The 27606-nt window shown below is 46.0% G+C and overlaps 1 protein-coding gene across 3 annotated transcripts in view; it reads right to left on the bottom strand.

Moving 5' to 3' along the window:
• LYN (LYN proto-oncogene, Src family tyrosine kinase) overlaps positions 1-26703 on the bottom strand; it is a 110921-nt gene extending 84218 nt beyond the window's left edge. For 2 of the 3 annotated variants that reach the window (XM_082433018.1, XM_082433021.1), the window contains exon 1: positions 26587-26703. The gene's annotated coding sequence lies outside the window, so the exon portion shown is untranslated. Of the gene's footprint in view, positions 1-25392; positions 25563-26586 lie in introns of those variants that run through there. The other variant, XM_082433019.1, reaches the window with a different exon arrangement.
• Positions 26704-27606: the final 903 nt, after the last annotated feature.

The following is a 27606-nucleotide window of genomic DNA, read 5'->3' as shown; positions in this document are numbered from 1 at the left end:
TAGCAGCAGCTTAGCTGGGGTCTAAATATTCATCTAGAAAATAGCTTGTCCCAGTCACACTGTGTCCTGAATTGCTTATCTCTCTTCCATTGGAGGAGAGAACAGGGGAGGGGGAGGGGAGACGGCTGGAGGGGTGGGCCTGGACGGGGGACAATCCAAGAAACGTCCACGTCTTCCTGTTTACGTGCCCTTAAATAAGGCTTGTCAGCCTCACAACGCACATGCTCCCCTCCCTCATCTTCTCCAGCCCAGTAAAGGAACCCCCAGGTGCTGAGGTTGGAAACCCAGAAGTCACCCCAGGTTCCTCTTTGGCTCACTCCCCAGATCCAGCTCATCAGCGAAGTCTCCCCGTGGACATCCACCGCCCGTCCCCAGTCTCACCCCCTCAGCTCCGCCACCATGGCCTCTCACTGCCAGAGAAAATGCAGGACACCCAGTTACACTGGCGTTTCACGGAAATGGCAAATCATTTTTTAATATAAGTATGTCCCCAATGTTGCATGAGATATACTAAAAATTCATTCATTACATACCTGAAATTTAAGTTTAATCTGGCATTCTGTATTCTTATTTGCTAAATCTGGTGACCCTATCTGCCCCCGCATTCCCTACAGGGCCAAATCTTTATCTGTTGATTAAAGTCCTTCCACAGCTTTGTTCGGAAATAAGATTTAAGTTCTTTACCGAGGGCTTCAGGGCCCTTGGCTGGAGAAGGCAGGAGAGGTTGGAGAGGCCCTCTGCCTGCCTGTTTACCCTCTCTCACCCTCATGCTTTGGCCATCAGAAACCTCTTTCTTCTCTGCAGACACCCAAGCTCATCCCCACCTCAGGTCCTTTGCACTTGCTGTCTCCTCAGCCTCAAGCCCTCCCCCACTGGGTGTCTCCCACTCTCCTCATCACAGCCCGGAAACCCCACGCTCCCCTGGCAACCTAGCCAAAGCAGCACCCCCCGACCCCCGTGCGCCCTCCATCGCAGTACTTAAACTTTCCGCAAAGCCCTTCATCCAACCTGGAAGCGGTTACTGGTGTATGGTCTCTTTGTCCTGACTGGCAACGCCTGCACCTCAGAGCAGAGCCTGCCTCTTGTTCACTGTCTCCAGGGCACCTAGACCTGAACCTGGCATTGAATCGTCCCTCTAAGACCTATTGCTGATGAACGAATGAATGAGTTTCCCGCCTGTGAAATGAGATTTCCTTACATTCTAAGCAGTCTTCACTTTGGCATGTTCAACTTTCATAATAATATGTTGACATCCCTAAACAACCTTTCCTGCCCCAGACTCAGACTTTTCCCCATCAAACAGCGAATGCACAGTTACACGGTGTTGCTGCTTGCCCCTCCAAGTTCAGTCACCAGGACCCCTGTCTCAGTCAGTACCCGGTGCAGTGCGTTACTTGAGTGTTTCATTGTATTTTAAACTGGTAATTAAAAAAAAAATTTAGTGGAAAGCCAAAAGACCAAGGTGTTGATATGAATGCTATAAAAAGCAACAAGATGAAAATTACAAGGTAGATTGAAAGCAGGGACTCTTCAGCCTTAAGCAAAACCCTCTTTTTGGTGTAAGCTCGTCGCCTTATTGTGAAGAAAATGCACGCAACTTGAGACCATGGGTGAAATGCTGAACATATATTGATAACTGAGTCTAAACAGGAATATGGAATTTCGAAATGGTACAAATTGTTCAGCTGTCCGGGAATGGAAGCCCTTATCACATACGACTCTATTTCTGGCTTTCGGGCTTAGGAGAGGGAGAAGGAGCTGCTGCGGACCGTCTGCGGCACAGCTGAAAAGCGAGGCAGTGGGTCCTCACGCTGTGGCGTACGACGACCCCTCCTGTTATTTTGTAATCCTCTTGATTCCTGGCAATTGTTGGAGTTTCTGAAGAAGAAAAACCTGAAGTTTTCGTTTGGACTCTTCCGGGCTGCTAGAGGAGTAGAATATTGGCAGTGGTCATCCAGGCCCTTTGGGTTGTTTAGATCAGCAATTGGAAGGCGGGCCAGGAAACCACAGGTCACAGGAGGTAGGGAAGTGCCTAAGGCCCCGTGTTGGGTGGGAGAACCCGTGAGCTGACTCCAGCGAGAAGAAAGAAGACACACAAACACACACGCTAACTAGAAGCAATCGTTCCAGGAAGTCGTGCAAAGTGCTCCCCATTTCAAGATTCTAAATGCTCACATGGTTTCTTTAACCATCTAACAGATAGAGCTGTGAAAGATACAGGCACCTATTTTCTTTGAGAAAAGCTTGGAAATGGACCAGGCCGAGTCCTGACATGGGGACCACTTGGCGTTCAGCACACGTGCACGAAAGCCTTCCTCACATGGATGCCAGGGGAGGGCGATGAGCAGGACCGTCTCCATCCTTGGGAGCTCGGGGCCAGTGGGAGAAGCAGGCAAATCGACACTGACTCTGATAGAACAGGTGCCCAGCCGAGGTGTGTGCCGTGCGCTTCGGGGCCGCAGAGGGAAGCAGACGGTCCTGCGTGCCCAGGCTGGCTTCCCGTATGCATGAGGCCAATGCCTCAGTTCCAGCTGAACTGACCTCACCATATGACAGTGTTTTTACTTTGCTTTTCTTATTGAGGCAAAACGCATACAGAATGTTCTGGAGATGAATGGTGATGATGGTTGCAGAACAGTGTGAATGTTCTTAATGCCACAGAACACTTAACAATGGCTAAGAGGGAATTCCCTGGCGGTCCAGTGGTTAGGACTCTGCACTTTCACTGCCGAGGGCTCGGGTTCGATCCCTGGTCAGGGAACTGAGATCTTACACGCAGCGCGGAGCGGCCAAAAAAAGAAAAATTAAAACATTTTTAAAAATTAAAAAAATAAATATGGTTAAGATGGTAAATGCTGTGTTAGGTCTGTTTCGCCACAATAAAAACAAACAAGAAAAATAAATTTTAATTATTACCCCCCCAAAATGTGTACACAGTGAAATGCACAGATCTTAAGTACTGTATGAGATGGGTTTTGGTAGATGTCTCCACCCACATTCCCACCTTCCAAAACAAGACACAAAACGGCCCTATCACCTCAGTCCCCTTGTGTCCCTTTCTAAGTCACCCATTCCCCATGATCACTGTTTTTGACCTTCATAGAAAGGAAGTCAGACAGTATATGTTTCTTTCTGTCTGACTTATTTCACTTAATACAGTGTTTTGGAGATTCAACCAGTTGTTGTATGGAGAAATATCTTTTTCTGGTTCAAGTAGTCCCATTTTATGAATATATCATCCACATTTATTGAACCACTCTTCTGATAATGAATATCTGAGAATTTCTAGGGTTTTTGTTTTGTATGTATATATTATGAAAAGAGCTGCTATATACATCACTGTACACATCTTTTTGTGGACATCTGCTTTCATTTCTCTTGCATAAATACCTAGAAGTGGAAAGGCTTGGCTGTGAGGCATTTGTATGTTGAATTTTATAAGAAATCGCCGAAGGGCTTCCTGCAGTGGCTGGACCATTTCCACTCCAGTCTCCCCACAATCTCGCCAGCACGCTGGGATTGTCAGTATTTTTTCTTAACGGACCGTGATGGCTCACTGAACCAGCATGAATGATGCCGAGAAAAGGGTAACAGCCCTCGGACAGGGCTACTGGTTTCCCGGAGGGCTACTCCTTCCATCCAGGCCGGAGGGCTACCACCCCTGGCTCAGCTGGAGTTTAAATGGGGCTCATTTATTTTCTTTCCTTTTCTTTTTCTAACAAACCACTTTCGCATACTCTTTCACAACCAATCCTGATAAGAATTCTAACAGATGGTGAAACAGCAGCTCGGAGACGGGGGTAATTGGCCCAGGGCTCACAGGGAAGACCTCGCCATCCCAGCCCTCTGCCTGAACAGGTGCCCCATCTCTGAGACTTTGGTCGATCTGGATGTAAAAAGTAAAAGAACAATAACAACTGAACGAGTTATGACGGCACGATGCTACTTCCCGGTTCCTACCACGTACTACCTTCTCGCTCGTGGGTGGCTTTGATGGAGTCTCAGTCTGCAGAGGTCACGAGCGACCTCTGAAACCTCCTCTGTGTCCCGGGGAGAGGTAAGTGGTCCCCCAGCACAAGGGAGATGCTCCGGGCCTGAGTGTGAGGTCCCCCACCGGAGCAGGAGGGGCTCTGTGTACCGACACAGCTCACAACACAGCCAAGACATGCTGTTTTGGAGGGTGAGGCTCTCCCAACAGGTAGGGTGTCCCGTCCAGATGCTTCTCAAGTGTGGGAGGAGACTGGGGTTAGCAGGCCCTCTAACCCCAGGAGACTCGCCACCCTCCTAACTGGTGCCCAGTGTGGTCGCCTCTCCTCAAGGGACGGGGAGCTATTCTGGGCACGTATCGGCTCTCGGGACATGTGATGTTCTGAAATGGACCATCCGAATTCACCGATCTGAACATTATCTCCTAACAGCCCACAGATTCCACAACGGCTGGATCTGGTCAAATGGTTGAACCTTGGTACACAGCGGGGTCTCCAGGACAGCTCTAGAAAGCACTGATGCCTGGGTCCCCCACTGTCCCCATTTCATTGGTTGGGGTGCAGCTTGGGCCTGGGGAGGATTAAATGCTCCCCCATTGACTCTAGTGAGCAGCCAGGGCTGAGAACCACTAGAAAAGCCCTGCTCCGGAAAAGAATTCACAATCCAATAGTGTTGGGATCCTTTTATCAAATACTGGACTCCTCGCCAGAACTGAAATCATAGCAATGGATGTGCCATAGATGGTTTAACTTCAGATGCCCTGTCGGCTAGCTGTGACACAAACTATCCCGTATGGCATTACAATTCCATGCCCTTATGCCAGAGTGGCGTTGGAATTTATCCACTGCTAACCTAACCCCATACCCAATTCAAACCAGAAAAAAATGTTCCGGAGGGGAAAAAAAAGGCTCTGACTGATGAGTGGAACCCACTACTGAAAATTTGCTGGTGCAGTAAAGTTGACCTTCCTATCATAACTAGGCTTCTGTGAACATTAGTTTTGTTCTATAAACCTGATGGCCCCAAATGGAGAGTTATTTAGTCCTGGATTTGGTTACACTCTAGCCGTAAAGGAAATGGTAGTATTTACAAAGTATTAGCTTTGGGGTACATTTTATGAAAAATATAATTCACTTATACTTATCTCAGATTTATCTATTACAATACCATCACTATTTATTCCTTTATTTCAAGAGTCATTCTACCTTATTGTTTATAATCAGCACTCAGAGAACAAATGTTTATGATTGATAAAGCAATGCTACTTCAAGTTTCAAACCCCAAGATCTACATAAAGGATAAAACACTATAAATTCTACATAAATAAACAATAGTCAGGCTAATCATCACTTACAAATGTGAAAGTCTCAATAAACCCAATGAATTCAGATTAGACTATCAACACAGAAATAGAAAGAACATACAGTAAAGAACAGCTTCCTAGGAAATAATTTATCCCCTGATCTTAAAGGTAAAACTTAGAACAGCAGAAAAATTTTAACCTGTTTATTTCATGAAACACTGGCGATCAAAAACATATGTACAGTTGACCCTTGAATAATGTGGAGTTAGGGCTGTTGACTCCCTCGCAGTGGAAAATCCACGGTAACTTTACAGTCAGACCCCATATCCGTGTTTCTACGTCCTCGGATTCAACCAAGGCAGATGGCATAGTACTGTAGTATTTACTGCTGAAGGTCGTCCAGGTATAAGTGGGGCCATGCAGTTCAAACCCATGTTGTTCAAGGCTCAACTGTAATTCAATTCATTATTCTTCTCTTGTTGAGGTTTAGTACATCTTGTTCAACTTTACCCCACAAGTCTGGCACACAGGAGCCTTAGTAATTTTCCCTGTTCCCCACGAGCTCACGTTGTTCTCTTGAAGCTATTAAAGAAACAGTCAAAGAGGGGCTCCATCTAACATCTGCTCTACTGTTCGTATAAACGCGATGAGACATTTTTTTAAATGATGACACATCATCACTCACTCATTTGGCTTTTCTCACCCCAGATTCCTGTGTCTGTCTAGGAATGAGTCCATTACGAGCCTGGGGTAGTTTATTACCCAAATCATGGTCCTAATGCCCTTTTTGGCTTAGGTTCTTCTCATCTGTTTATCTTTGGTTGAGCCAGGAAGTGCAATTAGACAAAGACTTAGCACGAGCTACTCAAGCTAGGAGTCCTCTCCTGCTGCATCCAGCCCAGCCTCTGAAAGAGCTCAAGTTCGTGGCTGGTCCTGGATGCAGCTGTGGTTCTACGGCCTGAAGATTCTTACAAGACTAGCAACGGGTCCAAACTGTCAGTCAACGGGGTGTATTTCAGTGTATGACCCATGTTCCTTCTGGATTGGCATGGAAAATATGGATACAAGACTCTGCCGGCTCCACCCTCATCCCCACAGAAAGCAAGAATGACACACCACCTCTGCAAACGCCCAGGCTTCGGGTACCATATTTGGGGGCTTTTGGTCCAGGGAAATCCCCAGAAGTGTTTCCAGCCAGGCCACAAGATGGACCAAAAGAGGATCCTGTGGGGTCCCAAGAATGAGCACAGGACTGATGGAGAGATTAAACGGCAACGTTTATGCTAAAGTCAATGTCAGAACACTTCTGCTTATACCAACTTCATCAAGACCAGAGAAAACTGGGGTTTTACTTAAAGAGTCACCTGACACCCCAGGAACGAAAGGAAATAGAGGAATCCTAATACATTTTCCCTTCTAAAGAAAAAGTTAAAGTCTTATCCACTTTTAACTTCTTTTTGGAGAGCTATCATTCAGAAATGGAAATAGCCATTTAGGAGCCATACAGGAGACATCAGGCAAGGGGTACGCAAGTGCTGAGTGAAAACACTGGCTGGATAGTTGACATGCTTCCCAGGGAATAAACTGGTTTAGCCCTGGCTTAACCATCAATGATCTTAAACTCATTGCTGCAAATGCCACAAAGAACAGAGGAAGGGAATGGGCCGAGGACAGCTGTATGACTTACCAGATCCGTATATTCTTTGCCTATTATCCAACCCTTTGCCATTAGTCATCTATTAACTACAGTCTTAATAACCTTTCAAATACAGCTTTGAAGCTGTTTTTTAGAGAGTTATGAGAATGTAAGATAATGCTTAATAGGAAGAAAAACACAAGCTGGATAAGTATTGAGCAAAAGAAAATTGTGGGGTAACTGCTGAAGGAAAGGCTAATCCAATCATGATTCAAACTTAGCTATAAAACAAATGATTTGCTTTGCTTTGCCAGCAGAGGAAAATCATTCTCTCCCAACAAATGGTGACCAGGATAATAGAGAGAAATTAAGTCGCCAGCTGAAGTTAATGCACATAAATTCAACTGGCTTAATCCTGATCATGCTTTAAACTCTTAATGTTTAGATTTTTGGTGCGATTTCAATGAATTTTTTTCTTGGTCTTTGCAAGCGGTGATGATAGTAAGAATGACACCAAGTTGTCAGAACTGGGGGGGGGGGGTCTTTCTAGCTTTGGCTCTACTACTGGTTTTGAGTGTCTGGGCTTTTTTCTCCCGCAAGTCAGAGAGGTTGCACCTTGGATTCATGTAGTAGTAGAGTTGGGCTTGAGAGCCAGACTTCCTGGGTTCAAGTTTGAGCTCCACCCCATAGAGACATGATATTGGGCAAGTTAATTAACCTTTATTTATCTGAAAAAAAGGGGATAGTAACTGTATCGATTTCATAAGGTTGTTGGGAGGATTAAGTGAATAAAAACTTAGCAAGCGTTTAGAATAATGAATGACGCACAGCCTGTGCCCAGTAAAAGTCTCTGCCCCATATTTATTATTAGTCTCCCAGGAGAAATCGCATTCCTGTGTTTACATTTAAGTTAATGTATAAAGTCAACATGATAAACTATCAAGGATATTACCGCTCTTAGACAGCCTCATCCACCAGAAGGCAGACGGCAGAAGCAAGAAAAACTACAATCCTGCAGCCTGTGGAACAAAAACCATATTCACAGAAAGACAGACAAGATGAAAAGGCAGAGGACTATGTACCAGATGAAGGAACAAGATAAAACCCCAGAAAAACAACTAAATGAAGTGGACATAGGAAACCTTCCAGAAAAAGAATTCAGAATAATTATAGTGAACATGATCCAGGACCTTGGAAAAAGAATGGAGGCAAAGATCAAGAAGGTGCAAGAAATATTTAACAAAGACCTAGAAGAATTAAAGAACAAACAAACAGAGATGAACAACACAGTAACTGAAATGAAAAATACACTAGAAGGAATCAATAGCAGAATAACTGAGGCAGAAGAATGGATAAGTGATCTGGAAGACAGAATGGTGGAATTCACTGCTGTGGAACAGAATAAAGAAAAAAGAATGAAAAGAAATGAAGACAGCCTAAGAGACCTCTGGGACAACATTAAACACAACAACATTCGCTTATAGGGGTCCCAGAAGGAGAAGAGAGAGAGAAAGGAGAGAGAAAATATTTAAAGAGATTATAGTCAAAAACTTCCCTAACATGGGAAAGGAAATAGCCACCCAAGTCCAGGAAGCACAGAGAGTCCCAATCAGGATAAACCCAAGGACAAAACACGCCGAGACACATAGTAATCAAATTGACAAAAATTAAAAACAAAGAAAAATTATTGAAAGCAACAAGGAAAAAATGACAAATAACATACAAGGGAACTCCCATAAGGTTAACAGATGATTTCTCAGCAGAAACTCTACAAGACAGAAGGGAGTGGCATGATATATTCAAAGTGATGAAAGGGAATAACCTAGAACCAAGATTACTCTACCCGGCAAGGATCTCATTCAGATTTGATGGAGAAATCAAAAGCTCTACAGACAAGCAAAAGCTAAGAGAATTCAGCACCACAAAACCAGCTCTACAACAAATGCTAAAGGAACTTCTCTAAGTGGGAAACACAAGAGAAGAAAAGGACCTACAAAAACAAACCCATAACAATTAAGAAAATGGTCATAGGAACATACATATCAATAATTACCTTAAACGTGAATGGATTAAATGCTCCAACCAAAAGACACAGGCTCGCTGAGTGGATACAAAAACAAGACCCATATATATGCTGTCTACAAGAGACCCACTTCAGACCTAGGGACACATACAGACTGAAAATGAGGGGCAGGAAAAAGATATTCCATGCAAATGGAAATCAAAAGAAAGCTGGAGTAGAAATACTCATATCAGATAAAATAGACTTTAAAATAAAGAATGTTACAAGAGACAAGGAAGGACACTACATAATGATCAAGGGATCAATCCAAGAAGAAGATATAACAATTATATATATATATGCACCCAACAGAGGAGCACCTCAATACATAAGGCAACTGCTAACAGCTATAAAAGAGGAAATCGACAGTAACACAATAATAGTAGGGGACTTTAACACCTCACTTACACCAATGGACAGATCAGCCAAACAGAAAATTAATAAGGAAACACAAGCTTTAAATGACACAATAGACCAGATAGATTTGATATTTATAGGATATTCCATCCAAAAACAGCAGATTACACTTCCTTCTCAAGTGCACATGGAACATTCTCCAGGATAGATCACATCTTGGGTCACAAATCAAGCCTCAGTAAATTTAAGAAAATTGAAATCATATCAAGCATCTTTTCTGACCACAATGCTATGAGAGTAGAAATCAATTATATGGACAAAAACGTAAAAAACACAAACACATGGAGGCTAAACAATACGTTACTAAATAACCAAGAGATCACTGAAGAAATCAAAGAGGAAATAAAAAAATACCTAGAGACAAATGACAACGAAAACACGATGATCCAAAACATATGGGATGCAGCAAAAGCAGTTCTAAGAGGGAAGTTTACAGCAATACAAGCCTACCTCAAGAAACAAGAAAAATCCCAAGTAAACAATCTAATTTACATCTAAAGGAACTAGAGAAAGAAGAACAAACAAAACCCAAAGGTAGTAGAAGGAAAGAAATCATAAAGATCAGAGCAGAAATAAATGAAATAGAAACAAAGAAAACAATAGCAAAGATCAATAAAACTAAAAGCTGGTTCTTTGAGAAGATAAACAAAATTGATAAACCATTAGCCAGACTCATCAAGAAAAAGAGGGAGAGGACTCAAATCAATCAAATTAGAAATGAAAAAGGAGAAGTTACAACAGACACCGCAGAAATACAAAGCATCCTAAGAGACTACTACAAGCAACTCTATGCCAATAAAATGGACCACCTGGAAGAAATGGACAAATTCTTAGAAAGGTATAACCTTCCAAGACTGAACCAGGAAGAAACAGAAAATATGAACAGACTAATCACAAGTAATGAAATTGTGATTAGGGTGTGACAAACCCACAGCAAACATCATTCTCAATGGTGAAAAACTGAAAGCATTTCCTCTAAGATCAGGAACAAGACAAGGATGTCCACTCTCGCCACTATTATTCAACATAGTTTTGGAAGTCCTAGCCATGGCAATCAGAGAAGAAAAAGAAATAAAAGGAATACAAATTGGAAAAGAAGAAGTAAAACTGTCACTGTTTGCAGATGACATGATACTATACATAGAGAATCCTAAAGATGCCACCAGAAAATTACTAGAGCTAATCAATGAATTTGGTAAAGTTGCAGGATAAAAAATTAATGCTCAGAAATCTCTTGCATTGTGATGAAAAATCTGAAAGAGAAATTAAGGAAACACTCCCATTTACCACTGCAACAAAAAGAATAAAATACCTAGGAATAAACCTACCTAGGGAGACAAAAGACCTGTATGCAGAAAACTGTAAGATACTGATGAAAGAAATTAAAGATGATATAAACAGATGGAGAGATATACCACGTTCTTGGATTGGAAGAATCAATATTGTGAAAATGACTATACTACCCAAAGCAATCTACAGATTAAATGCAATCCCTATCAAACTACCACTGGCATTTTTTACAGAACTAGAACAAAAAAATCTTAAAATTTGTATGGAGACACAAAAGACCCTGAAAAAACAGAGCTGGAGGAATCAGACTCCCTGACTTCAGACTATACTACAAAGCTACAGTCATCAAGACAATACGGTACTGGCACAAAAACAGAAATATAGATCAATGGAACAGGATAGAAAGCCCAGAGATAAACCCACACACCTATGGTCAACTAATCTATGACAAAGGAGGCAAGGATATACAATGGAGAAAAGACAGTCTCTTCAATAAGTGGTGCTCGGAAAACTGGACAGCTACATGTAAAAGAATGAAATTAGGACACTCCCTAACACTATACACAAAAATAAACTCAAAATGGATTGGAGACCTAAATGTAAGACCAGACACTATAAAACTCTTAGAGGAAAACATCGGAAGAACACTCTTTGACATAAATCACAGCAAGATCTTTTTTGATCCACCTCCTAGAGTAATGGAAATAAAAACAAAAATAAACAAATGGGACCTAATGAAACTTAAAAGCTTTTGCAAAGCAAAGGAAACTACAAATAAGACGAAAAGACAACCCTCAGAGTGGGAGAAAATATTTGCAAACGAATCAACGGACAAATGATTAATCTCCAAAATATATAAACAGCTCATGCAGCTCAATAGTAAAAAAACAAACAACCCAATCAAAAAATGGGCAGAAGACCTAAATAGACATTTCTCCAAAGAAGACATACAGATGGCCAAGAAGCACATGAAAAGCTGCTCAACATCACTAATTATTAGAGAAATGCAAATCAAAACTACAATGAGGTATCACCTCACACCAGTTAGAATGGGCATCATCAGAAAATCTATAAACAACAAATGCTGGAGAGGGTGTGGAGAAAAGGGAACCCTCTTGCACTGTTGGTGGTGTAAATTGATACAGCCACTATGGAGAACAGTATGGAGGTTCCTTAAAAAACTAAAAATAGAACTACCTTACAACCCAGCAATGCCACTACTGGGCATATACCCTGAGAAAACCATAATTCAAAAAGAGTCATGTACCACAATGTTCATTGCAGCTCTATTTACAATAGCCAGGTCATGGAAGCAACCTAAATGCCCATCGACGGATGAATGGATAAAGAAGTTGTGGTACATATATACCATGGAATATTACTCAGCCATAAAAAGGAACGAAATTGGGTCATTTGTAGAGACATGGATGGATCTAGAGACTGTCATACAGAGTGAAGTAAGTCAGAAAGAGAAAAACAAATATCGTATATTAACGCATATATGTGGAACCTAGAAAAATGGTACAGATGAACCGGTTTGCAGGGCAGAAATAGAGACAAAGATGTAGAGAACAAACATATGGACACCAAGGGGGGAAAGCGGCCGGCAGGGGGTGGTGGTGTGATGAATTGGGAGATTGGGATTGACATGTATACACTGATGTGTATAAAATGGATGACTAATAAGAACCTGCTGTATAAAAAAATAAGTAAAATTCAAAAATTCAAAACAAAAAAAAAAGGATATTACCTTCCACATGCTATAATCATGATTTTTTAAAAATAACCTTTCAAGGTTAAATAAAACACATCAACCTGGGAGTCAAGCTGGCTTGCATCCCATTTACTTAGCAGCTAAAAGAGCAAAGTATTATCTCTAAGCCTTGGTTTCCTTATCAATACCAAGAATATCAATAACACACCTTGTAAGGAATTGGTCATCTAACAGAGGACACACACTCAATAAATGAATGCTATTTTTATTATGTTTTCTGTAAAAGGTAATTATGGCCTGGTACCAAGGTCAAGCAAGTAATAACTGTGCAGGTGTCATTATAAGATTCTTCCGGGAATTCCCTGGTGGTCCAGTGGTTAGGACTCGGTGTTTCCACTGCCATGGCCCAGGTTCAATCCCTGGTTGGGGAACTAAGATCCTACAAGCCACGCAGCCAAAAAAAAAAGAAAGAAAGGAAGGAAGGGAGGAAGGAAGATGTTATGGAAAAACCCAAATGAACTTTTTCTCCAACCCAATAAGATTCTTCCAATTAAGAAAGAAATTGGGGACTTCCCTGGTGGCGCAGTCATTAAGAATCCGTCTGCCAATTCAAGGGACATGGGTTCGAGCCCTGGTCCGGGAAGATCCCACATGCCGCGAAGCAACTAAGCCTGTGTGCCACAACTACTGAGCCTGCGCTCTAGAGCTCGCATGAGCTAAAACTACTGAGCCCACGTGCCACAACTACTGAAGCCCAAGCGCCTAGAACCTGTGCTCTGCAACAAGAGAAGCCACTGCAATGAGAAGCCCGCGCACTGCAACGAAGAGTAGCCCCCGCTCGCCACAACTAGAGAAAGCCCGCGTGCAGCAACGAAGACCCAATGCAGATATAAATAAATAAACAAGCAAACAAATACATAAATAAAATTAAAAAAAAAAAAGAAAGCCATTGGCTTTCCCTTCTGTGCCAAACTAACCACTCCTAGCTCCTTTTCTCCTTGAGCCTCAGACATCAGTCTTTGGTCTGAACAAAGTGAGTTCAGTCTGGATCTTGAGGCTCATCATTATCTAGTCTTCAGAAAGTAAGACAGTCTAGATTCGGGGGCCTATGAGCCAGAAAGGTCCTTTAGCTCCCTGCAGAGCCCAGGCAGCATGGAAAAGTTAAGTCATCCTGGTGTGGTCCCTCCTTTGTCCATCGTTCATGCAAACATTCTTTCCCTTAGCAACACACGGTGCTTCTGAGCTTGGACAAACATTTCAAAATGCACTTCGGGCTCAAGTCCAAGCGCGCATCTAGGTTCAGAAGACCACAGCCTTTGGAAAATCTTTTCAGTCGTTTCCATATCGTTGCACAGAATAAGCTCCCTAAAGACTATGATGGCCAAAAACTGATTACTTGGGCAAAAAGAAAAGCAAATAGGAAATGTTTGTGAGGCCTCTATTATGTTTCAAGTACATCCACATAAATAATCACAGATGAACTTCAAAAGACCTTCTGTTATGAATCTTCACATGACCCATGGCCACAGGGAGATGTCGAGAAGTCAGGTGACTTGCCCAAGATTATATCTCCAACTGTGAGAATTCATACCTGTGAAGGTGGAGCCAGGCCATGTGAGCGGGTCCGCTGTCTGTCATCCCCGGAGGACGCTCCTCTCACAAAGAAGAGGAAGAATTGGCTCAAATGATCCCATTTCACCTGAGGCCTGTGAGAGCCCACGAGAGGCTATGGTCATGCCCGTTCTCCAGGCGGGGAGCTGGGGCTCACAGACGCTGCCCCCGCCAAGTAAACCTGGGGGTTGAGAGCAGTGCCATCACCCCCGGGCAGCAGGGGCGGGGTGGGGGGCAGGTGGGGAGGCAGCAGAATGCAGCAGGGCAAATGCCCACACTTCACCCTCAGAACTTAAAACACCGCTTCCCAGCATTCCCTCCCTAGGAACTTCCATCCAGGCTTAATAGCACTGCCCTTTACTACCATCCTGGAAGATTCTGCTGGAGAGGACCTTTATTTATTTTTTTAAGTAGAAGAGCTAAAAGAGAGTAACTACTACGCGTACCTGCTCCTCAGGCATGTCAAGGCAGCCGTGGCGCGACACAGCCACGCAAGCTCCTAGACTGCTACCAACGCACAGCCCACCACCTCCAGCAGATGGGTAAGGAAGCCGGCTAAACTGTTTCCCCATCTTTTCTCTTTCTAGTCTCAGCTGAGGAATGCACTTCTTCACCGGAAACCTGCCCTGCTCTGGCCGGTCCCCTTGCTAATCCGCCCCTCCCTCCATCCCCAGCTTCCCTCCCGGTTCCAATCTTCCGGATCATCCAACGGTGAAGACGCAGAGAGCAAGCATCAGCAGCTGTGGCCAGAGGAACGTGAACCTGGGGCTGGAACTGCAGGCAGTCAAACCATGGGCTCAGTGACCCCCCTGGGGTGGGGTCATTCCCAGCCTTGACCTCGGGACCACAACTGTGACTTCTTCGCAGGAAGGTGGGCACCTCCGTACTCTGCTGCCTGTGTGCGTTCTTCATATTTCATATGAAATAGAAAGTTATACTCCTCGTCCTACTTTAAAAAATAGTTTAACTTCCTGAGCATATTGGAACAATTCTACCATTCAGAACTAATGGATGGGAGGGCAAGTCAAATGCATGCATATTCATGACCGGCGAGCATCCAAGAAATGTTTTCTGAATCATGAATAGATGAAGCATTACTTCATGGGCTAATGCATTCCGCAGGTCAAACGACAGCGCTCTCTCACCCCCAACAAAAATAAATGTCAAAACTACGAGAAGCAGAACAAACAGTCAGTCATAAGGGTACTGTGTTTCTTCACATCAAAAAAGAGAGTCCCATTTTATGAAGACCGTCATAACTGAATTCACAAAGCCAGTTGGTACTTTTAAATGTCTGTGTGCACACTGGCTCTGTGTCACACAGCAGGATGTTTGATTACTTGTGGGTCACTGGAAACCACCCTTATCACACCCACGTTTCTAAATTTGCATTTATACATTTACTGAGCTATGCAGAGATGGGTAGAAAAACAAGCTATGTATGGCGAGCGCCATCTAATTTTACTAACTAATGGTTGAATAAACAGGTATGTAAATAAGGCTCCGATCAAACCCAGTGTGAGAATTTTAGCAACTGAATAGCCAGGGTATAAAACCAGACCAGGACTTGTCCTCCTCCCACTGAACTGCAGTCATTCAACACAGAGATGCCGATGCCAGCCAAACCCACAGCTTGAAAAGCTGTTCATCTGCCAAACCAAATGGCTTTGTACTGCTTTTCAATTTCTAACACTTTATTGTGAAAAAACCAACACGGGAAACTCAACTAAAACTTGCCGCAGGAATGTAGATGCCTTTGAGGACAGAGAGCGTGGGGAGGTGCAACTGGAGACACTGTGGGTGAGCATCGTTCTGCTTCCCCATCTGGGGGAAGTTACATGAGGGTTTGCTTGGAGCTAGGCTTACCTATGTGTTTGCATTTTGCTACATGTACGTTACACTTAAATTAAAAGAAAAAAACCACCTCCACACTGGGAAAGCGTAAAAAAAAATCCTCCTCTTCACATCTATGAAGAAGAACTCCATTAGGAATATTCTTTCCTATTATGTGATTTGGAACTGGGGGTCCGTGGCTAGAAATGACAGAATTAGCAAATCAGAAAGCACCTTTCAGAGGCATCTAGTTCACCTTTTCTGAAAGGTCCTGCAAGAGAGTCGCTTAGCCTGTGCTTACAAACTTCTGACTTGTAATGGAGAAGGACCACTTCACACCCCAGCCGGGTCCCCTGCAGGCAGCTCTGATTGTTAGAAAGCTCCTCCTTACTCTCCAATCCCGAACCCTGCCTTGGTAAAATTCTCCATTATAAACTCACACCACAGCCATTACAAAATCTCGTCAGCCATCAATCCACATGGCCCTGGATTAACACAGAGTTAGAGACCCCGTCCCCTTCCCCGCAAACAACTGAGCACCAGTCAGCTAGGTGGGCAAATCCCCAGTCAGAACAAGGGCAACTCAGCAAACTCAATGAAATGTCCTCCAGACCACCCTCATCTATTTGTACACATTTCTGCTTATCGAGCAACTTCTTAAAACTCATTTTTTTAATTGTAATAAAATATACATAACGAAATTTATATGTTAACCATCTTTAAGTGTACAATTAAGTACATTCATAACCTCACGCAACCATCACCATGCATCTCCAGAACCCTTTTCATCTTGCGGCACCGGAATTCCGGATCCATCGAACAACAGCTACCATTCCCCTTCCCCCAGCCCCTGGCAACCACCATTCTACTTCCTGTCTCTATGAATTTGATTTCTCTAAGTACCGCATATGGATGGAACCATACAATATTTGTCCTTTTATTTCTCTTAACATACTGTTCTCAAGGTTCATCCGTATTGTAGCTTGTGTCAGAGTCTCCTTCCTTTTCAAGGCTGAATGATATTCTCTTGCATGTATAGACCACATTTTGTTTATCTGTTCATCTGTTGATGGATACTTGAGTTAGCTATTGTGAATAATGCTGCTATGAACATGGGTGTACAAATATCTCTTCAGGACCCCACTTTAAATTTTGGGGGGTCTATATGCAGAAGTAGAATTGCTGAACCAAAAGGAAATTCTGTGTTTAATGTTGGGAGGAACTGCCAGACTGTTTTCCCCAGCATCTGCACCATCTTATTAGTCCCACCAGCAGTGCAGAAGGGCTCCAATTTCTCTGCAGCTTCACCAGCATTTGTTATTTTCTGGGTTTTGTTTCTGTGTTTGGTTTTCTGGTTAATTCCATATCCTCCCTATCCTGTGCTCTAACCACTTACACACTGCCTTCCTTCTTACCAGAACTACTTGTTTTCTGTGCACTGATTCAGATGCCCTGGGATTTCCCGAGCAAGGTGATGGTCACACCCACGACCACAGCAAGTTAGTTTGTCAGCCTCTGGTGTGTGAACGGCCCAGAGAGAATAGAGCACGATCAACTCTTTAGGACAGGAAGTTCACACTTATTAAGGTTTATACCCACCACAATGCCTAACACACAGCACTCAATAAATATACATTTCAAAAATCCACTGTGATTACAGAAGCCCAGTAATCAGCATTTGCCACACCAGCCTGTGTGACTAGGAGAAACAAAGAGCAGACAACCACCTACTGTGTACATCACAAATTAGTAATCAGGATAACCTATACTATCTTCCTTCTAATTTCCTGACTTTCACATAAGGCTTTTTTTTCTTTATCCTTTATCCATGTCTCACTTCCCTTCTCTCCTCCCTCCCCCACTCCTTTTCTGTTTGTATCTTAGGACCATCTATGGAGCATTATTTTTTTTACTGATTACCGTCCAACCCAAAGTACACCATTCATGAACCAATCACTTGCAAGAATAAGAGCCTTTGACCAATCAGGGCCACCCTGTAGATGGGGACGCAGAAAACGTCTGCAGAAACTTCAGTGGAGAAGATGGATCCTGATGTGATTTGGGTTCTGTAGGGAAGACAGGCAGAGTAATAGTGCTGGGTGGACAGGCCAACAGTCGTGTCCCTACACATCCTGTACTTACAGCCACAGTGGATGGATATTCAGTCAATCCGACAGCGGCTGGCTTCAACTGCGCAAAAACAGTGCAGAACTAGAACTGACAAGCAGAAACTATGGAAATAAAACATTGCAGCATGAGAGAAAAGCTTTCTAATCTCCACAGCTGGACAAAAATGAAACGGGCTGCTTTGGGCAACAGGAATATCCCTGTCACGGTGCTTTTCACAGTGTGACCTCCTTACCTGCGTTAGAATCACCTGGGACAGACCCTAACTTTTGAGACCCAATGTTCAAGGGAGAGTGCCTATGTGTGAGACACACTGACAAAATCTCTTCCTTCTCTCAGAGTCTGTGCTTCTCATGCTTGATACTAAGGCAGATGGGTGATGTCAAGAGCCCGGTGGTTGACACTTGACGCCAGGGGGAACACGTCATTTGTTAAATTGGGCTGTACTGGGCTGCCTTAGTTGAAGACATTAACTACAGCAATAAGGTAACATTTGAGTCATTTACCAAAACGTCCAGAAATGTTTTTCCTACTAGACTCTTGAAAGGTTACCCACTGGTAAAGGAATTTATGGCAAATGACAATTAAATCCTCATTTAGTGGTTATCTTCATTTATTTAAAGCTTTTAAAATAACTGAAAACCATAAAGTAAAATATACGCAGGCAGTTATGAAATTGTTGAATTTTCTTTTTTAAATAGATTTGGCATCGTTACATTTGAAACAACTGGAAAAGTCAATGTGGTCCAGAGAGACAAAAACGAACTCTTTCGGTGCATGTTGGATTATCCTGATGACCGTAAACTGTATGTTAGAAATTTCTCTGAAGCAGGGACTGCATCCACTACCCCCATGTCCCTCCTCAGATTATGAAGTCTCTCGTTCTTTAAGGATGCCTCCCTTCAAAGCCTCCGACCGGTGAATTCCTTCTCCCCCCATCCTACACAGCTCAAGCATCGTCCCCTCGCTGCCACCAAGAGCCCTGTCCTCCTGTGTGCAGAGCACTCTGTACGTACACGTCTAGGGCAGCACTGAGCAGACTCTGGAAACCACATTTACGCCCCCATGTCCCACTCCTGAGGGCATCTTTGAATGCAGAGGCCATCCTGCTCACGCCTGTAGCCTCCGGCAATTCCTGGTACCTCAGGAAGATCACAAGTTCAGCTGACCCACGACAGCGGAGGCTCCAGCCCAGGGCGAACACCGTGCTGGGAAGGATGGCCTAGGGCAGACTCCCCCGCTAGACTCTGAACTTTACAGATGCTGAGACAGCGTCTAAACCTTGCACTATTATGTGCCGGCTGTGTACCAGAAACAGCGTCAGAGGTTACGGATCCACTCTGCTAATCCCCACCACACACCTGAGAAGCAGGTGTGGTACTGTTATCATCGTCTTATAAATGAAGAAATGGTGAGAATAAGTCACAAGTGTTGGAGCGCAGATTGGGCTCAGGTTCGTCTAACTTGGAAGTCCATCTTCTTTCCACCGTATGATATACCATCTTTTCTCAAGGTTAAAATGAATAATCCCTCGTAGGCACCGAACACATCAGCTATTCAACATGCCATGTGTGATTATGCAAGGGCGTTCCTCGCATAACTGCCAAATTATGCCATTTTGTCCAACCGTCGCCATTCCTAACTATGGTGATGCTTTTAATACACTAATTTGTACGTGGCAAGAACACTGCCAACACCGAGCTGCCGCCGTACAATAACTAGTCTCCATTTAAATCAAATGGAAAATACCGATAACCCCACAGAAACTCAGACCTCAACTCCAAACTTATTTCTTCAGCAGTGTTGCCTCATCAGGAAGATTCAGATAAATGCCTGGGCAAGCGCCTCACCATCCGGGGCAGTCATCAAGTTCCTACGCGCTACTGACTACAAATGATGTAGTCTGATGTCACGTCAAGTAGCAATAAATGTTACTTTCTGGCCCCAGATTAACCTCTGTGGAAGTCCCCGTTCCTCCCCCGGGTTAATCATCCTCCTATTCAGAGCAGACAATGAGTGTCTCAGTGTCGCTTCATTTTTTGGCGACATCACCAATACTTTATTATGGAAGAATCTAGGCAAGAAGTTGATTGTGATGGGAAAAAACGGCTGCCCATAAAAAGGCTCCACCATTCACCTCCGTCTACACAGTGCAATGCAACACTGAGTCCTGGGGACAAGGGTCCTCGGCGCCTGCGCGAACAGCCCCACCCCTGCCTGGCCGCCCAGTGATGCCGCACGAACCAGTCTCTTCTCCCCCGGGCCCCCGCGGCTCCTTCTCCCCTGCGGGGTTTCCTACTGATGCTGGGCCTGACTCATGGTGGGTTCTCAAGAAACTCAGCCCTAAATATAAGTAAATATAAGTGTACGCTTCTTTAGGAAAATATCCTGTCTACTTACAACGTTTGCAACGCATGAGCTCCTCCAGGGTCGGGTCTGCCTGCAATGATATCCACATAGCTATCATAAGGGCTACTTTTGCCCCAAAGTTTCCTGATCGCTCCAACTCCCCTCTGCCGCCACGCTGGCTTATTACACGTCATCGCCCCTTACACCGCTGTCCTAAAACCATATAAGTCATGCTCTTTGTAACAAAATAGAGATCTACAAAAAAGAAAAATCAGCGTTCTCCCATGACCCAGAAATAATCAGTGCTGAAAACTTTAGTATCAAACAATTACTGACGTGCAGAGCTTATAATTATGCGTCACACAGAAATATTTTAGTTCAGAAATGGTCATATATATTACGTCTCAGTTTGTGTTCAGCTTTTTAAAAGCATCTTTCATATCGGGAAATGAAATTTCATTCTATTTTTAAAGACATTTGCAAGGTGTACCATTCATCGTATGGATGTATCTTAATTTATGTTTGTGTAATAAACCCCCTTACTGGACTGCAGCTTGTGGAATTGCTGGGACCACCTCTGTGCATTTTATTTTATTTACTTATTTATTTATTTTTGGCCACCCCACTTGTGGGATCCTAGTTCCCCAACCAGGGATTGAACCCAGGCCACAGCAGTGAAAGCCGAGCCCTAACCACTGGACCGCCAGGCAAGTCCCACCTCCGTACATTTAAAACACTGCCCCATCTCACCAAGCCGGCCTCAGAGGACTGCCTGGGGTCAGACTTCCCCAACAAGCTGGGAGGAGGGGCTTTTCACCAAATGTTCTTTCTTTCTTTTCTCTTCTTTTTGGCATACAGATGGATGCACATTTGGGCCCAAGGTAAAATATGATGGTTCTTGCTACGGATCAAGGTTAAGAAGTTTGAAAGTCACTGATCTATCCCAAATGTTTAACAAGAGGCTATAGCTTGAGTAATTTTTAAAATAGCACTCAACACTGTAGTTAGGATTAAGAAATTATTATAATACCTGAACATTAAAAGATTTCAAAACGTCCACTCAGACTTTTGTAACAGTTTCCATGATGCAGAATTTCAAAACGTCCATCTTTCTGTGGCTGAAAAACTCCAGCATGGCCGCCGCGGGGCTCTGCCCGAAGAGGCTCCACCCTGAGGGCGAGGCTCATTCTTTTTCTCCCTCCCCTTCCCTTCCCCCCCCCCCTTCCTTTCCCCCCTCCCCTCCCCCATCTCCCCTTTCCCCTCCCCCCCATCCCCCCTTTCCCCTCCCCAAGGACAAACTGAAAAGGAACAGAGCAGAAGGTGCTAGAAAGAGCCCGAACCCGCAAGAAAAAGCAGTGCGGGCTGGTGCCGAAGGCCAGGGCGGGCGTTGCTTCCGGGCCGGCCTCCTCCTGTCGCGGGCCTCCCGCGGCACTTCTGCTCTCCGGGCCGCAGCTTCCCCGTGGAAAGCAGAAGTGGGCCTCCCTCTCCAGACGGCCTCTCTGAGGCCAGCTTCGCCCCCGCGCCTCCCCGCCCCCGGGGGTTAACATTCACCGGAGACTGGAGCCACCCCGAGGGCCCGAACCCCGGGGGGTGGGGGGGCGCCCCTGACCCGAGGGAGAGGCGACAAAGAGCTTCCAACCAGCATGACTCGGGGTCAGTAAAGAGAGCGCCCTTCGGGGCTCACAGAAGCGGGGCCGTGTGCGCAGGCCCAGCAATACCTGACTTCGTCTCAAGTGTGGACTGTGAAACGGAAATGAGACACACGTAAAGACCCCCTGAGCCTCGGGATGAAGACTGCTTCCCTGTGTGTCCTACACCTCACCAAGGGCAGGCAGAGCTCCCAGCCTTGAGAAACGCCCACTCCGATGGACTCTATTAATGTATCCCCGTCCGTAGTTATTGTATAGAACATCCCTTACACATCTTAGCGTGATGAAGAATGAACCCAGTTACCCCGAGATCAACCAACAACGGTCACCTCCTATCAACGCATGACTTGAAGGCTCTGTAGAACAGTGGGGAAAGAGTTGAAGAGGGGAGTTAGAGAAGAGACACTGGAAATACACTGAGGTTAATAAAATGCAAATAAAGCACAGTTAAAGAACCAACACTTTGGAAGAGTTCTTTACAAATGGAAACTATACCTTGATTATAAATCCAACTTTCCCGAACTAGCTTGGCAGCAAATAAGAAATGTTGATGCTTACTCAGTACTAAGGGAAAGTAAAGTTCAGGACAAGATTGAAGAAGCAGCCCAGGAATTAAGAACCAAGGCTATAACAGGCCCCTGCAACCTGTCAGCATGGATGAGCCTTTTAAACACATCGTCCCAAGTAATTCCTGAAACTTGCTGTTCTAAATTACAAGGGAGCCCTTCCAGCTAACGGAAGCCAAGGATATCTAAAATAAGGTTCAAGTCCTTAAACTGGCCTGTTCCAAATATTTGAATCCCTCAATGGGCAGATTTCCCTACTATTTTCTACACTTGGGCTTCTCCCCCAAATGGGAACTTACTCAAAATAAATGTCAGAAATGATGAGAGAGTGAACTCAAAGTTTCACAACTTAAGTATCAGGAAACCAGACAGCTGTAAGAAATCTTTCAGTACTTCTGACCAACTTCCTCTTCCCTGTCCTGCTCTTCGTCAATCTTAAAAGACGGGAGGGAATGTCTATCTAGTGTAGGAGTGTGGGTGTAGGACGAGCCTTGCTTATAGCAGGTACCCAGGAAACGGGCAGTGTGTCTCCATGTGCATCCTGTGGGCCCTCTCTCCTTACTTTATATTTTGCCCTCGAGTGACAACTCTCCCTATTATAACAACCACACAAGGAGGCTCGTAGGGTTTCTAAAGAGGCTGAAGGGAATCCCTTTGCAAAGTATTACTTGGGTACTTCTATAGTAACCAGTAAGCACTGGTGAGCCCCCAAGGCAGTCACTAGAGCTGCTCTGACAGCAGCCAGGATAGGTGTCACCTAGGCAGCTATCAGAGCTCCCCCAGCCCCAAGCAGGAAGCCGAGCTGAAAGGCACAGGAACTCAGTAGAGCCTAATAAGTACATCTGCTCTGACAGCCCCTTAGTTCAGACAGTTTCCAAGTGATAGAAGAAAATTACCTTGTGATTCTGTCTTAAACATGTTTATTAAATGATAAGTTAATTTATTTACTTCTAAGTAGTTGAGTACCTACTACAGGTCCAAAGGCAGAAAAGTGCGGAAAACTCTATAGAGTTGGAGCCAGAAAACATACCTACTATGCCCAGCGATGCCACTTAACCAGGCTTGTGACCTTGGATATGCCTAAACTCTTTTTTTTTTTTTTGGTATCTGTCCCTGCCTGCCCTCGGGGGTCATGAGAGGTTCAAATGAAATCACAGTTCAGAAGGCTTCAGAGCCCTGGATAAGCAAAAGGTATCAGCACCATCATTGCCAGGAAGAGCCCAGGAAAGGTAGGAGGCTGTCTCTGCCATCAATGTGTCATTGATCAATGCCCCAGCTAATGACTGTGATGACCTTTCCGTGTCAACACTGTCCATGCCTGAGGACACAGAGGTCACTGAGATCCGCAGTGTGAGGGGGCTGTAACGGTGTTCCATGATGGGGACATATATTCCTATTTATACAAATTTTAAATTAATATGGTTTTGTTTATGGATAATATGGTCCCACATTTTTGTGTTTTTTTTAATAAATATTTATTTATTTATTTATTTTTGGCTGCGTTGGGTCTTTGTTGCTGTGCGCGGGCTTTCTCTGGTTGCTGCGAGCGGGGGCTACTCTTTGTTGCGGTGCACGGGCTCAGTAGTTGTGGCACGTGGGCTCAGTAGTTGTAGCTCACGGGCTCTAGGCGTGTGGGCTCAGTAGTTGTGGTGCGCGGGCTTAGTTGCTCCGCGGCATGTGGGATCTTCCCGGGCCAGGGCTCGAACCCGTGTCCCTTGCATTGGCAGGCGGATTCTTAACCACTGCGCCACCAGGGAAGCCTGATAATGTGGTTTAATTTTGTAAGTTACAAGTCCATATATTCATTTGAACCAGCTGGCATCTCAAATGTTTCAGTGGTTTATTTTTGAATACAAATATAATGGAACTAAAAGGCTTTGGAAGTCATTGAATCACAACCCCACTGGATCACTTTTCTGCTAAGAGAATGCCATGGGTGGGGATGGGACACAGATATCACAAGTTCTCTACAAAAGGGTCCAATACCGATGATTGTAAGATAAAGTGCATCTTTTTGGGCAACATCTTACCCAGATGTAGTCTTTGCAGGCTACCTCTTACCACTCCAAATCAAGACTTCTCTCCCAGTGATACACCACAGAAACCAGTCCTGAGTGGAAATGCCCACTTAGTACACTAATGCTGGGATAACTTGACAGTCAAAAAAGTTCCTCAAATCCCCATTTTAGAATCCAGTACAGAGAGGACCAGTGAGCTACAGATGCCTTAGGGGCCAGCCTGTTCTTCGGCCTTGCACAGGGCCAGGCTCGGAGCAGACTTTCCTTCCTTCTTCCAAGCAATCTCGACCATGTGACAGGCACCAGGGCTAGCATTTTGGACAAGACTGACAAAGCTGTTTTCACAGGGATTTCACCGTAGTGGTGAATGCAGACTATACGCATATGGGCAAATCATAATATAACTCTAGTTGCTGCTGTGAAGGAAATACTGGCGGAATAAATGGCCCAAGTAATTGAGCCCAAATCACAGCTGTGATAAATGGTGGAAGAGACCCAAACTCGGGTTTCCTGGCTTCTTTACATCAGCTGCCCTCTGTCCTTCACTCAGGAAGAGGGTTTTCCCATTCTGCATCCAAAGAGGCCCAGCCGATATATGTATACATATAGCTGATTCACTTTGCTGTACAGCAGAAACTAACACACCATTGTAAAGCGATTATACTCCAATAAAGATGTAAAAAAACAAAACAAAAAACAAAGAGGCCTAGTCACCAAAAGCCCCTTGTGATCAAATTAAATTTCTTCAAGCCTCAAAACGGCTTGACTTCCTTACTTCCAAATGAGAACCAAGAGCTACCTGAATCCTACCCTTTTCCAGCAGAGCTTACCTTATCAGGACGTACTTATGAGTACTCAGTAAGCTCCCGTACTCTCTCAGCGCATATTCCCCTCCGCACAGCTTTAGATGGTGCTGCCCAGAGAGAACGCCCCTGCCCTCCTGAACCCTACAGCCGCTGGGGGTAGCCAAGAAATCAAAAGCAAGTCAAACCTCCTCATTGGCTAGTTCTTAGGGTGAGTCAGACTCCGGGGCGCTGCTTTGGGACAGCACGTCTCAGGTGTATTTATTCTGCAGATTTATTAGTAAGGTCAGGTGGCTAAATCTGACAAGCAGGTTTAGGTGTAAAACCCATCAAATTGCAAAGAACCAGGGAGCCTCGTTGTTATGGACAAAATTATTCGCAATAATAACAGCACCGTTTATGGAATGCCTAGTATGTGCTTGGGGCTTTACGTGCAATAAATAGTTCAGAAGGTAGGTATGTTCTCCTAAAGATAAGGAAACCCAAACCGAGAATTTCAATAATAGGCCCAAGTTCACACTCAGCTAGGAAACTGCGAAACCCGGGTTGAACTCGAGTTTCTGAGATGGCAAAGAAGTTGGGGTAATTCAGACACTCAGACACACACACACACACACACACACACACACACACACACACACACACACACACAAAACCACGCCGGAGATAACGCAGGAAAGTGAGAACTGACGTTCACACCCTTCCCCCAAGGCGAAGGAAAGGCAACCCCTGAATTCTTAAAATAACTCTCGCTTCCTCTCGGCCGCCGGGGGCTCGGGACCGCCGCCCCGCAGGCCGGGAGGCGCCGGGCTCCGCGGGAGGGTGCGCACCGCCCCCGCCGCCGCGCCCGGACGTCACGCTCCCGCCGGGCCACCGGGGAGGGCGGCCGCCCGCCGGCCTCGGAGGGCGCCTGGGCCGGGCCGCATCGCTCACCTCGGGGACCCGGGGCCCGGAGGGGACGGCGGACCGTGCCAGCGAGGAGTCCCCGCGGGACCTCCGCCGCGCGCGCGCCCGCCGCGTGGACAGGGGCTTCCCCGCCGCGCAGGGAGCGGCCCGCGCGGGGACAGCATCCGGCCCTCGGGGCGGCGCCGGAGGGCCCCGCGGTGCGCCCGCCCCCGCCCGCAGCCCGCGCCCCGCCCCGCCCCTGCGCCCCGGGCCGAGAGACACCTGCGGAGACGCCCGCCCCGGTCCCCCGCCCCCCGGCTCCCGTCCGCGGCTCACCAGCTCCGGGTGCGAGTCGCGGGGCGGCGGCGGCGGCGGCGTCGCTCCACGGTGGCCGGGGGTCCGAGCGGGGGCCGCGACGGGGCGGCCCGGCGGGGCGGGGAGCGCGCGGCTCGGGGTGCGGGCTGGGGCCCGGGGTGGCGCGGCCGCCCCGCCTGCCGCGGGCTGGAGGCTGCGGCGCGTCCGGCCCCGAGGCGCCACGGCCGGGAGCGAGCGGCGGCGGCCCGGAGCGAGCGGCGGAGGAACTGGCCGTCGCCGAGCTCGGCCGGGAGGTCCCAGCTACTTCCTGGTGCTCGGATTTGCATACCGCGCCTGGAGGGCGGGGAAGTGACCGTTTGGCCCCTGCCCAAGGTTTGGGGCTTTGGCGTGGCCGTCGCGCCGAGCTTTGAAGGCAGAGAAACCTGCATCCCAGCCCGCAGCTCCGGAGCGTGGAGCCGCCCCGGGCCCGACCTCCTCCGGCGGAGGCGGACAGAAGGACCTTCCAGGAGACCCTGTGGCGCCTGGCGTCCTGGCACAGCGACGGAACCCCTCGCGTCTCCTTTCCTTCCCTTCCAACCTACTCGCTCGAGTGTTAGGAAGCGGGGTGCCCCTGGCAGCAGAGGGGCGCGCTCTGCTCCCCCAACGTTTGGAGTTCTCTAGAGAGAGGATGCTCAGGGTCTCCTTGAGTTCTTAACCAGCAGAGTCGCTCCTTGAGGGTGTACACGGGGGTGTTCAGGGCGTTGGTAGGGGTGGGGCGTGGTCGTGGACTTAAATGGCCTGGGGGTTCCTCAGTTCCTCAAAACTTCAATCTCCTCCCGGAAAAATGGAGACAGGGTACTGGGAGCATGTAAAGGGCTCGCCCTGTGCCTGGCACACCTTCACCCCCGCGTGTAGCGCGGTGCTTGGCGCACAGCAGGTGCCTGACCGTCGTTTGCTGAAAGAATGACTGCATCTTCAAGCTCATGGTCCAACTCAGTAAATGCCACGTACAAACCCAAGGTAGATTATCAGTCTTGTTCTAAGCAAGATTCCACTCGCTGG

This window comes from Balaenoptera physalus, assembly GCF_965194825.1.
Source record: "Balaenoptera physalus genome assembly, chromosome: 17".
NCBI lineage: Eukaryota > Metazoa > Chordata > Mammalia > Artiodactyla > Balaenopteridae > Balaenoptera > Balaenoptera physalus.
The sequence above is the reverse complement of the archived record's forward strand: the minus strand, read 5'-3'. Positions and strand labels throughout refer to the sequence as shown.